At 47.3% G+C, this 13,757-nt stretch overlaps 1 pseudogene; it reads left to right on the forward strand.

Moving 5' to 3' along the window:
• The first annotated feature begins 302 nt into the window (after window positions 1-302).
• Window positions 303-13,455, forward strand: LOC127663612 (B-cell CLL/lymphoma 9 protein-like; annotated as a pseudogene).
• The last annotated feature ends 302 nt before the right edge of the window (window positions 13,456-13,757 follow it).

Below are 13,757 nucleotides of genomic sequence, written 5' to 3' on the forward strand. Positions count from 1 at the left end.
CAGCAATCCTTAAATGTAAGCTTTCCCCCAAAGACTTTATGTCATTGAGCATTTGTCCCTACAGACGAGAACTGATATCACAGGTCTGTGGCAAGACTACAGATAGGCATTCTTGATCGATGACTGCGATTGCTGTAAGGATCACACTTGGAGAAACACACTTTACTTCAAAGTACATGACAGATAGGTCTATATAGAGAATTATGCTCTGTAAAGTCTTGGGAATGATTTGTAAGAGCCGCATTTTCAATTTTGAGTTTCTTTATTGAGGATATAGCAAGCAAAGTAAAAGAATGGTAAAGATGGAGCAATGGCAGGTGATAGGTCATTCAATTGAAAACTCAAACATCCACCAGACGTCACTGGAGGAGACCTGTTGGGGCAGTCAGCTGGGGTTCCTGACACAGAGTTCTGGGCAGAACAATGCCCCCTCAAGTGAGGCTTCCAAGTAAGAGAACAAACAAGGGGCACACGGAGATGACATCATCAAGTTGGGAGTGCCCGGCAGGAATACACTGTGTGGACGGTGAGAAAAATTACACTCAGTGATCTATGTCCCATCTATGAAATCCATAAAGAGGCAAGATTATTACTGAAAAGGGAAGGGAGTTGGAGAGCTCGGATGTGTGTGTGTTTTCTTACATGACTGCTCCAGGCACTAGAGAGCCCTTAATGCCAGACCCTCACCAAGTTCAGACAAAGAATTATGGTAACAGCTTTCATTGTGTAATGACTGCACACTTCATAATTAGCTAAGAATATTGTGCCCATTGATTGATAAAACCCCAGGCACTGTGACCCTTTACTGCCCCCATTTCACACGGGGAGGAGGTGGGCAGGCTCATGGGAAGAACAAATGGCGAATCTAGAATTTGAATTCCCAAAGTTATCTACAGAGCTCCTGGTAGTGGTGACCACACTAGTCTGGTTTAAATCCTTAATTTTCTTCACGCTGAACTTGAACTGCGGAGCCTCTTCTTATAGCCTCTGTGACAGCTGGTGCCATCAGCTTGATGGTGTATGGGATAGCCTCAGAAACAAGCCTCTAAGAGCATCTGTGAGGGGGTTGCTAGAGTGGGTTAACTGGGATGAAAAGGCCAACCACAACCGTGGGTAGCACCATCCCACCGTCTGTAGTCCTGAATGAAATAGAGAGAGACAGGAGCTTGGTCTCAGGCCCTTCTCACCATGAGCCTTCTTTAAGTTGCAATGAGCCCTTCCTCGCCTAAGTTTCTTCTTGTCTGATAGTTGGGTCACAGCAAGAAGAAAGCTAACTGATTCAGTACCCTTTGGATGCTCTCACATACACCCCTAGCGGCCGCAGCCTGGCTATGTTCTGGGATACGATACGTAATGAGTGACACAATAACACAAGAACTTATGGAAAGACACCTTACATGTACAGGATAAGGAGGAAATGAAATAGAAGCCATGTGCTTTATGTTCTTGTTTTAAGATTTATGTATATAAGTGCCCTATCTGCATATACACTAGAATGCCAGAAGGGGGCATCAGATCCCAAGATAGATGGTTGTGAGCTACCATGTGGTTGGTGGGAATTGAACTCAGGACCTCTGGAAGAGCAGCCAGTGCTCTTAACCTCTGAGCCATCTCTCCAGCCCCATGATCTATGCTTTTATTTTGCATAATAAACCAGGCTATATACTACCAGGAAAGGGTGAATTATTACAAAAAGGAAAAGGGCTGGGCTGGGAGTGTTGCTGGATAGAACATAGAATGTGTGACGCTCTAAGAGCTGTCTCTAGGAGGAAAAATAACATAGCAGCTACTGCAGTTTTAGCCAGACTTGAGGAGGGAAAAAGGACATGCATGCTAAGGCTTGATGTGCATGCAATACAACCCCGAGGACCTCTGTCACTTTAAGAGTCCATTAACACATTTACAGAGCAGTGAAAAATAGTGAGAAAACAGCTGTCTTACAACAACGAATGGAAGAAACATAAGGAGGCTGAGATCCTGCAAATGTAGCCAAGGCTCTCCATCAACGGGTTAGCCTATGCCCACGAAACAAGGAAAACACGTGGGGTCCACTGTGAGAGGGCCAGGACAGGAAGGATCTCGAATGTCGGTACTGTGTAATAGAAATGGTTGATCTCACTAAGCTCAAAGGTTTTTTCCCTCTGGGTTCACATACTTTATATAGGTCAAGCACCTAAAAATTCATAAATACAATTTACTTTAAGATGCAATATAGAAAAGTGGCAGCCAGGCGGTGGTGGCGCATGCCTGTAATCCCAGCACTCTGGGAGGCAGAGGCAGGTGGATTTCTGAGTTCGAGGCCAACCTGGTCTACAGAATGAGTTCTAGAATAGCCGGGGCTACACAGAACCCTGTCTCAAAAAAAAAAGAAAGAAAGAAAGAAAGAAAGAAAGAAAGAAAGAAAGAAAGAAAGAAAGAAAGAAAGAAAGAAAGAAAGAAAAGAAAAGAAAAGAAAAGAAAAGAAAAGAAAAGAAAAGAAAAGAAAAGAAAAGAAAAGAAAAGAGGCACATTGCCACATGTAGTGACGCACGCCTCTAATCCCAGCGCTCAGGAGGCAGGGGTAGGTGGATCTCTGAGTTCAAGGCCAGCCTGGTCTACAGAGTAAGTTTGAAGACAGCCAGGACTATACAGAGGGGAGAGGGAGGGGGAGGGGTGGCACATAACAGAATTTTGAGGTGAGTGGCATTCTTTGTTCGCTGTCTGTTGCAGGACTCAACATTTTTGAACACCACATGAGAGTAAATAAATCTCATGCTCTTGTTGTTGTTGTTGTTGTTTGGTTTGGGTTTTGAGAAAGGGGTTCTGCTTGTAGCCCAGACTGTTCTGGGCCTCTCAGTTCTCCTCACAGTGATTCCTAGTACGGTGACTTCAGGGTGCATCGCTACGCCTGAACATTTTAGCACCTGTAATTTGTGCAACCAGTCAAAAAAGTCTTGTTTGTTTACAGTAACACATGGCTAACATTTTCCAGAGACTGCTTTTTGTACCGCACTACATACAAACTGCCTCTAATGTGGAAACCAGCAGCCCAGGGGTTCATCTCCTTGTTACTCTTTTTTACAGAATAAATAAAGCTTATTTACAGCAAACAGTGTGTCCTGAGCCAATTAGTCACCTCTAATGGATCCTGGATGTGCTTTATCAGATTATAAACAACTCCAGAGCCACCCCAGAATTTCACTTATCAAAAAGAGAGAGAGAGAGAGAAATAAGGAGGGAGTCACATTTCTTAGACACCTTTAGTGTTGTCACTTGAAAGATGACAAAATGGCATCTGTGGCTCATACTAAGTCTTAATCGCACCTCTCCCAGGAGAACCCCGTAGCCATGCTTAGTACGGCTGAGTCTTTCCTGGAGGGCTCTCTTTCTCTTAGACCCGATGCTTAGAATCTATGACAGACACCTTTAGCCAGGGGCGATGGCTTTCATCCCAGGCCTTTTTTGTCTGCTTTTCTCTCAGCATTATCATTCAGGTTCCAACAGACGCTAAGCTCTGAGCAATCAATGCTCTATTTTAGCCAAAAACTCCAATCATTTCCACGCTCCTCCTGAAAGCAAGGAGTGTCAGGTCTGTCACAGCCATATCCCACTCCTGGTACCACAGTATGTGTAAGCAAGGGTTATCCAAGGGAAGAGGACTGACAGAATGAATATATGTGACATATAATAAATATAAACATGCATACACAAAAGGGGATACATTAGAGCGGTTTACATGATCTGATCAATGTAGTCCAACCACGACTGTCTCGACTAGATGTCTCAGAAGAACCAATCTTGTGCTGAAAACCTGCAGGATTTGTGGAGAGCTGCTGGTCTTAGGTCTATGTTGGAAGCCCAAAGAAGATGGTTCCAATAACACTACATCAGAGTGGATGAACGTGCCATCAGGAGTAAAAACAAACAGGCAAATAGCATTGCTTCCTTCTTACATGTCCTATTATCAGGGCTGCCACCAGAAGGTGTCACGAATAGTTAAGGTGAATGTCCTGCTTCAAATAATCGGATTTAAAAAATAAAATAAAATAAATAAAACTCCATCACAGGACTGCCCAGATTGCATCTCAATTGATTTAGTCACTGATCAAGATGAGTCACCACTGTTCCTCTGTCCCAGGAAACCTGAAATAGTTGCCTGACCATTCCTGAGAAGGCTGTCAAGAGAAACTGAGTTAACGATTAACCATGTGAAGAAACTGAAGGGTTTTGTCTGTAATCTAACACATTGTACTTGCGCATTTCAGCCACAAGATGGCACTAGACTACCAGACTTATTAGCGGCAGCTTTCGCTGATCGTGTGCTGCTAAGGATGCAGATTAGTTTGTATTGGTTCACCCTTAAAGTCTTCTGTGTACCTTAGCCAGGGGTCCAGTTTTACCTGATTTGTAATCCCTAAAGACTACGGGGCCTCCTCAGGCTGCCGACGATGACAATGTGACGCTGTGCCCCATCTCTGCCACCGTTGAAGTATATAGGTCATGCTAGGCCTGCTTCTGTAACCAACCTAAACTAAAATCCTCATTTTCTTTTCTCTTCTTCCTTTACCCACAGAGGCTGAGTGTGCCTGATTTTCTGTGATCCATTTACCCGACCTGACCTAAACATAAGACTACTTATTTTCCCAGAAGAGAGAAATAAATCTACAGAAACATTACCATGAGCCACATGTTATGTCCTTGTTCTAGAATTGTATGGCCAGCTCTTACACGCGATTCACTTTCCAACCTAACATAGTCAAGCTTGCTATCTACAACCACCGAGGGGCTAGAGAGATGCCTAAGTGGTTAATTACACTTGCTGCTCCTGCAGAGGACCCAAATTCTCCTCCCTGGACCTATATCAGACAGCCCACAGCCATCTATAGATCCAGCTCCTGGGACTCTCAGACTCTCTTCTGGCCTCCTGGGACACTTAGACTCACAAATACATATCCACACACGTACACGTTAATTAAAATAAATTTAAATTAATTATAATTAAAAATAAATGATTAAAAAATAAGATGAAACCTTAAGAACAGAATTGCTACCAGTTCTCTTCCTGACACACTAACCTATTGTCCTTCCCTATTTTATTAGCCTACAGTTCAAGATGGCTTACAGGACTGTTAATCATGGCTCCTCCCCAGCTGCACAGGGTCCACGAGAACTGTGACCTTGTCACACATATTGTGCGTACTGCTGCCTAGACAGAGCTTTGTACCCAGTTGGCCACCTTATAACCAACCCGTTCCTTCTTGCCTAGGACTCTACTGGTTCTGAATGTCTCTCCGTTCCAGGAAACACGGAGCAGTTGACAACCCATAAGAAAACTTGCAAGTGAAGGTTAATTCCTAAGTAAAAGCTTTTAGAGCTATTTATTGTATTATTTTGCATGTCTTTTTCCTGCGGGCATGTGCTTAGCGCCTACTGGGGACAGGAGAAAGTGTTGAATTCCCCTGGGACTGGAAGTTACAGACAGATGTGAGCCACCACGTGGGAGCTTGGGATCAAACCCCTGTGTTCTGCAAGAGAACACGTGCTTTTAACTGCTAAGCCAGCTCTCTAGCCCAATAATTACTTTTTGAAGACGAGTTTTGTTGAGGGGTTTTGTTGTTTTTGTTGTCTGAAATCCAACACAGTGTAGTTGAGCATGGTAACCACAAGGTGGCACTAGACTGCCAAACTTATTAACACCAGCTTTCATCCAAATTAAACTGTGAGGAGCAAGTTGTGGCTCACCTGGCCCTGCCCTGGGTTCTCCACAAGTATGGAGGCAAGCCATGACAGGGCAAGCCTCTAGTCCAAATACATGGCAGGTGGAGACAGGAGGATCAGAAGACAGTCTGGGATACATGAGATCCTATCTCAAGCACAAACAAATAAAAGTCAAAATGTAAGGTGCCTTTACTTTGTAATTAAAGTATTCAGACACACAGCTGGTTTTCATAGCACTCTCAGCCATCTTTTTGCAGAGATGTAGCTGGAGATGCAGCTTGGTGGCTCTGGAGTCAACCTCTAGTGCCATAAAAATAGGGAAAGAAAGAAAGAAAGAAAGAAAGAAAGAAAGAAAGAAAGAAAGAAAGAAAGAAAGAAAGAAAGAAAGAAAGAAAGAAAGAAAGAATCAAAATGTGCATTGAAGTAATCTTAATGCCCACACATATTTTTAGCAATCAATACATTTTTCCCTGTAGCAAATGATTTGTTTTAAATTTTATTTATTGCTGAGTGATGGTGGTGCACACGTTTAATCTCAGCACTTGGGAGGCAGAGGCAGCCAGATCTCTGAGTTCGAAGCCAGCCTGGTCTACAGAGCAAGTTCCAGAACAGCCAAAGCTATACAGTGAATCCCTGTCTCAAATAAATAAATAAATAAATAAATTACTAAGCTTTTGTCACAACACACATACATACAAAAAAAAGTCTGTATTTGGGCAGGGAAAAAAAGCGTGACTGCTAATACAGTAGTCTCCTATACCCAGAAATTTTAAAAATGAGTAAACACGGGACATGTTACATTACACCTGTAATCCCAGTGCTAAAAGAGCAGGAACTCAAGGTGCACAGTGTTCAGGCTGCGTGTGTGTGTGTGTGTGTGTGTGTGTGTGTGTGTGTGTCTATGTCTGTGTGTCTGTGTGTCCATGTCTGTGTGTCTGTGTCTATGTGTCTGTCTGTGTGTCTGTGTATCTGTGTGTGTCTGTGTCTGCACACAGACACGCACAGATCAAGGAAGTACTTGCTAACCATGATGACCATCTAAAAATTTCTCAAGCCACAGAAAAATATGTCTGCCAGGAAAAAAGACCATAAATATCTACCAGGAACAATTTTTTTAAGATTTATTTATTTAATGTATATGAGTACACTGTAGCTGTACAGATGGTTGTGAGCCTTCATGTGGTTGCTGGGATTTGAACTCAGGACCTCTGCTTGCTCCAGTCGGCTCCACTTGCTCCAGTCTAGAGATTTTATTATATCTTCAGACACACCAGAAGAGGGCGTCAGATCTCCTTACAGATGGTTGTGAGCCACCATGTGGTTACTGGGACCTAAACTCAGGACCTCTGGAAGAGCAGTCAGTGCTCTTAACCGCTGAGCCATCTTTCCAGCCCTACCAGGAACATTCTTATTCTCAAGCAATCTCTCCAAGTTCACAGTTCTTGGGCAGGAAATCCCTGTAACCAGTGTGTCCTCTAGAAGAACATCTCCACCTCACCAAGGCCCAAAGGCACTCCTGTAAAATCTCTTGTGCAATGGAGACTGGCCGCTTTTTCCTACCCAGATCCAAACTTGCTCCCTGGGACTGTTTCCAAAACAGAGCTGTGTCCCACCTAGCAGGTCCTATTCTGTCCTCTGAGAGACAGCAGCAGGGCAGCTGTTTCTTCACTTTATTTCCTTGTTTTCTTGGATTTGGGTTTTTTGAGTACATATATTGGTTTGAATTTTAGTTTTGTTTTGGGACAGAATGTTATGCCTCTCCCTCTAACCCCAAACTACATATTTAGCCAAGGATAACCTTAAACTTCGGACCCTCCTGTCTCTGACTCTGGAGCGTTTGGGTGGCAGGTGTGCTCTTCTAGGCCTGGTTGATGATACCGTGCTAAAGGTTGAATGTGAGCTCCCTGCATGCTAAGCAACTGAAGTATAACACAAGTTCCCTTAAGACATGTTTATGGTCGGAGACCACAGCCCCCAACTGCACTCGGCCAAGGGACTTGGATGTGGGACTAACTGGTGTCACTTCGCATTGACCTAACCATTCCCGTGTGGTGAGGAGACAGTTCTCCTTCTCTGTAAGCTCCTCCCCGCCCCAATGCAGAAGACAAAGCAGAGTGGACGTCTGGAAAGGCGAGGGTCACCTTTGAGGAAGGCGCTCTGACTCCTCACCCCCAGGATGAAGTCTGCTGTGTTGTGACCCTTGGGGGTTCCTGTGCCCTGGAGATTCAAGGAAAGAAGTGAACAGGCAACCATGGGTGGCACCGGGGACGCAGCAAGCAAGCAGTGGACAGCCGCCTCTGCCCCAGCAGCTACATCTGCTATAGCCTGACAGGAACTCGGTGAGCCTGTCCCATTAGTGACTGAAAGCTCAGGATTTCAATCAGTGCATCCCAGTAACCTTAATGTGAGGAGCTCGCCATCAGGAAACACAGAGTAGCCCTAAGTCAAAGGAGGAGGTTTAACCCGTTCCCTTACAGTGATGTCCCCATCTGGAGCCCCACAGCTGGATTCCAAATTCCAAACTCTCCAATCAGGGTAAACCAGGATTGGGGGGGCGGCTCAGCCAGCCAATCCCAGCCATCCCCCTGTGACTCCAAGAGTGGGGCCATACCCTAAAGGGCCCCGGGGCCCAGGTAGGAGCATGGGACTGAAGAATGGGGCTGGGAATGGAGCCAAGGGCAAGGGGGAAAGGGAGTGAAGTGTTTCCGCCGACTCTTTGATCAGAGAGATCCTAGGACTCCAAACAATGACTCTGACAGTAAAGAATGTAATTCTTTTTTTTTTAATTTTATTCGATATTTTTTTATTTACATTTCAAATGATTTCCCCTTTTCTGGTTCCCTACTCCCCAAAAATCACATAAGCCCCCTTCCATTCCCCTGTTCTCCCACCCATCCCTTCCCACTTCCCTGTTCTGGTTTTGTCTTATACTGCTACACTGGGTCTTTCCAGAACTAGGGGCCACTCCTCTGTTCTTCTTGTACCTCATTTGAAGTGTGGATTATGTTTTGCATATTACAGTATTCCAAGCTAATATCCACTTATTAGTGAGTGCATACCATGATTGATCTTTTGAGATTGGTTACCTCACTTAGTATGATGTTCTCCAGCTCCACCCATTTGTCTAGGAATTTCATGAATTCATTGTTTCTAATGGCTGAATAGTACTCCATTGTGTAGATATACCACATTTTTTGCACCCACTCTTCTTTTGAGGGATACCTGGGTTCTTTCCAGCTTCTGGCAATTATAAATAGGGCTGCTATGAACATAGTGGAACATGTATCCTTATTACATGCTGGGGAATCTTCTGGGTATATGCCCAGGAGTGGTATAGCAGGATCTTTCGGAAGTGACATGCCCAGTTTTCTGAGGAACCGCCAGACTGATTTCCAGAGTGGTTGTACTAATTTGCAACCCCACCAGCAGTGGAGGAGTGTTCCTCTTTCTCCACATCCTCGCCAACATCTGCTGTCTCCTGAATTTTTAATCTTAGCCATTCTGACTGGAGTAAGGTGAAATCTCAGGGTTGTTTTGATTTGCATTTCCCTGATGACTAGTGAAGTTGAGCATTTTTTAAGATGTTTCTCAGCCATCCGAAGTTAAAGAATGTAATTCTGAGGTCCACAACAAGTCACAGGAGTCCCAGCACATGCTACACTCCATGACCCCCAGGTCTCCTACTCCCTCCCTTGACCAAACTCCTGCCACAGAGCCCATACCTGCGTCAGAAGACACCAACCTGAGGCAGCAAATAAGGTTGCAGAAGCTATACTGAAGGGCCAGGTTGAAACAATTGTCTCTTTCCACATCCAGAACATCTCTAGCATCAAGTCAGAGAGAACACACAGATAGCCACCCTTCGGAATGACCCAAAACCTCTCCCATTGCAGCCTCCAGCTCCTGCCAACCAGGACCAAACCTCTTCCCAGAATGCCAGACTGCAGCCAACTCCTCCCATGCAGGCACCAGCTCCCAAACCTGCTGCAGCCCCATGTCCCCTTGACCCAGAGAGTCCCAGGGTAGAAAACAAACTGATTTCCTCCTGTGGGCAGTTCTGGGAGCTCCACTCCACTACCCCCAAATGGTACTGGGCCAAACTCAACACCCAACGATCCAACAGGGACCCCTGTCTCTCAGAACAATAGCTCTTCATCATATCCCAAGTTCTCCACCTCCCCTGTAAGACTCTGAAGAGCCTTAGCTACTGAGACACCCCCACCCCCATCCCCACCCCCACCCCAGTGAAGAACTCGGGGATTGATGCAAAAGCAAGAGGAATTTATTGTTCAAGAGTGCTGGGGTCATCATAAACCCGAAAGAGAGGTAGCAACTGGGCAGCCCATTCTGGGAGTTTTTATACAGTTTCCAGGGCAGAATAGAGCATCAGCAACTAGGCACAATATGATTGGTGGAACAGTGAGCCCTTTAAATTTATTGATCTATAGGGAATGAGGTAATCAGCCTCTCTCTTCCTGCCTACATGTTCCACCAAACTCTTCCTTCTGGGAGGGGAGGGGGTCTTCATGTTCTGGGTCCTGGTAGAATTTTCCAACATTCATTAGTTAGCTGACCTCCTCACCACCAGTGTTCAGTGGTGAGTCCCACACGCTGAGACAGAACCCTGATGGCCTATCTCAGGAGCAGTTGGAGCACCAGGAATGCTCCTTACAAACTCTGAGAGATATCCAGTGTATGCTTTTCCCTGACGAGAATGAATTCACAGCAGGACAAACTGGGGGTCGCAAGAACAACATTGGGGTTTTAGATGGACCTCAATAAAAACACCAGAAGAGCCAATGCAGGCCATGATGTCTCAATCCCAAAGCCTCGGTGAGGGTCCTGCGCCCCAGATGGATGTGGGAGCTCAGTTTTGTCCTCGAGGACAAGAGATGTGTCCTTTCTCCAGATGAAATGGCTCCACCTTCTATGAACTCCCAATCTGGGCCCATAGGACCCGACCACCTGGACCATAGGACGCCCGAGCAGATAGCATGGCTGAAGCAGCAGCAGGAGATTCATAAAAAGGAGGAAGCAGGAGCAGGTGGTCATCCTGCAATGCTCTCTCCAGGACATGATGGTCCATCAGCCCAGGCTCCAAGGAGTGGTCCGAGAGCCTCTCCCTCCATACAAGATGGCTCCCGGTAAAGGCTGGGTGACCAGGGCAGAGCCATTTCCTGATGGTATCAACATTTCATATTCTTTGCCCCAAGGGGCATGACTCCCCACCCCAAAATGCCAGGGAGCCAGATGTGACTTCCTGAGTTCTCAGGAATGATAAATTCAGAAATGAAGGGGCCAAACATGCCCAACCCGGCATCCAGACCAGATCTCTCTGGAGTCAGTTGGCCAGCCGATATGCCAAAAATCCCAGATGGTCGAAATTTCCCTCCTGGCCAGGGTGTCTTCAGTGGTCCTGGCCGAGGGGAACAGTCTCCAAACTCCCAAGGCTTGTCTGGAGAGGTGTTTCAACAGCAGCTGGCAGAGAAGCAGCTGGCTCTCCGCCCAGGATGAGCATGGAGGACATCCTGCCTGGCATGGAAATGAACAGGATGAGTCCAGGCTCCCAGGGCCAAATGGAGCCAGGAAATAACCCCATTTTCTCTCTGGTAGCAGTCGAGCCCTCCCCAGGGTGACTTTCTAAAAGGAATGCCTCCACAGATAGGTCCTGATCAGGAACATGAGTTAGGCATGGTTCCTGGTGGGATGAGGGGAGATGTCAATCTAAACGTCAACATGGGATCCAGCTCTCAGATGATACCTCAGAAGATGAGGGAGGCTGGGGCACGCCCTGAGGATATGATGAAATTCCGCCCTGGTAGCTCAGAAATGCTGCCTGCACAGCAGAAAATGGCGAGCACCCTCGGGAGGAGTACGGTGTGGGCCCCAGTCCTTTCCTTCCCCTGTCTCAGAGTCCAGGCAGCAACAGTAGCTTGCGAAATCTCAGAAAACCAATTGGACCCGACCAAAGGACTAACAGCCAGCTCAGTCTCATGCCTCCATTGCCTCAACCTTACCAGTATCCCCAGTAGACACAGGCCAGCTCCTCCAGTTCAGCGAGGCCTGGGGCGGAAGCCTTTGGATATAGGCAGCCAGGTGCATTCCCCAGGCATTAACCCTCTGAAGTCTCCTACAACGCACCAAGTCCAGTCTCCGATGCTCCGCTCACCCTCGGGTAACCTCAGGGCCCCCCAGACTCCATCACAGCTGGCCGGCGTGCTGGCAGGCCCAGATGCTGCTGCTCCCATTAAGTCCCCTCCTGTCTTGGGTCTGTTGCTGCTTTGCCTGTTCACCTCAAGTCTCCATCACTTCCTGCCCCATCGCCTGGACGGACCTCCTCTCCCGAGCTTCTGCTTCAGAGTCCTGGAATCCCTCCGAACCACAGAGCGCCCCCCACCAAGGCCTCCCCAGGCATGCTGGGAAGTGTAGAGTTAGGTGCCTCCCCCACCTCCTACAGCCAGCCAGCCTGCATCGGTGAACATCCCCAGAAGTCTTCCCTCTCTGCCTCCAGAGCCCACCATTTCCCGGAACCCACTCTCAATTATGACGTCTCAAATGTTCAAGTTTGTGATGCCCAGTTCCAGCCCATTATACCCCGATGCCGTCAAGACTGTGGCCAGCTCTGATGACGACTCCCCTGCAGCTCACTCGCCCAACTTGTCATCAAGAAATAGCATGGCAGGAATGAGCATTAATACACAGTATCCTCGAATTTCAGGTCCAAACCCCACGGTCTCAATGCCGACCCTCAGTCTGATGGGAATGACCCAGGCACTTTCTCACTCCAATCCGATGCCCTCTCCTAAAGCCATAGGACCCAGCACACCTCCCCATGGGGGTCCCAACGGGGCCTGGATTAATGTCACACAATCCTATCAAGGGACATGGGTTCCAGGAGCCCCCATTGGTACCTCAAGGATGGATGGGCTCCCCTCCCCCCCAGGGCTTTCCTCCTCAGCAGGTTCCATTCCCTCACAATAGCCCCACTGGGTGGCGTGGTAACTTCCCAGGAGGGATAGGTTTCCCAGGAGAAGGACCCCTTGGTCATCCCAGAAACCTACCCTAAAGTTCAGCAGATCCAGCACTTCACAATCCCAGAGGCTCCTTCACTGTCCCAGGAAACAGCATGCCTTCCCTGTTTACAGACCCAGTTCTGCAGGAGGTAATCCGATCTGGAGGCACCAGAATACCTGAGTTTGATCTCTCCTGCATTATCCCATCAGAGAATCCCAGCCAGACATTGTAGTCTTTCCCCAGACTGCAAACAGCCTCAAGGTCCTGGACCTGGGTTTTCACACATCCAGGGAATGAGTGATCCAGCCTCTAGAATGGAATTATCATTGCCTGGCATGGGACGGGACAGTAGGAACTTCAGACATTCCTCTTGGTACATCTCCAGCCATGCCAGGCCACAACCCAATGAGACCACCAGCCTTTCTCCAGCAAGGCATGATGGGACCGCACCATCGGATGATGTCATCAGCACAATCCACAGTGCCCCGGCGAGCCACCCTGATGACCAATCCAGCTGCTGCTGTGGGTATGATTCCTGGCAAGGATGGGGGCCTGCTGGGCTCTATACCCAGCCTGGGCCTGTGGGTTCTCCAGGCATGATGATGTCCATGCTGGGCATGAGGGGACCCCAACAGAGCATCATGATCCCCCCACAGTTGGGGCCCCGGGGCATGGCTGCTGATGTGGGTGGGCATGGGTGGATTTAGCCAAGGACCTGGGAACCCAGGAAACAAGATGTTTTAAGCTGCGATGACTGCATGTGGGGATCCTTGTCGAGATGAGATTCTAGGTCCTGTGAGCTGCTTTGATGGAGCTCCAGGAGTCCTTACTGTTGTTGGTCCTGCAATAGGAGAAGAAGGACCCGGGGCTGCTTTGAGGGAGGAGGGAATCAAGAATCTATGGATTTACCAGAAAACAAATGATTTAGTTAATCAACAGGTGTGTTTATTTTTAAGATATTTTTTAATTTAATTTTTTTTTTTGTGGGGCTGGAGAGATGGCTCAGTGGTTAAGAACACTGACTGCTCTTCTAGAGGTCCTGGGTT

Source organism: Apodemus sylvaticus, chromosome 13 (assembly GCF_947179515.1).
Source record: "Apodemus sylvaticus chromosome 13, mApoSyl1.1, whole genome shotgun sequence".
Lineage (NCBI taxonomy): Eukaryota > Metazoa > Chordata > Mammalia > Rodentia > Muridae > Apodemus > Apodemus sylvaticus.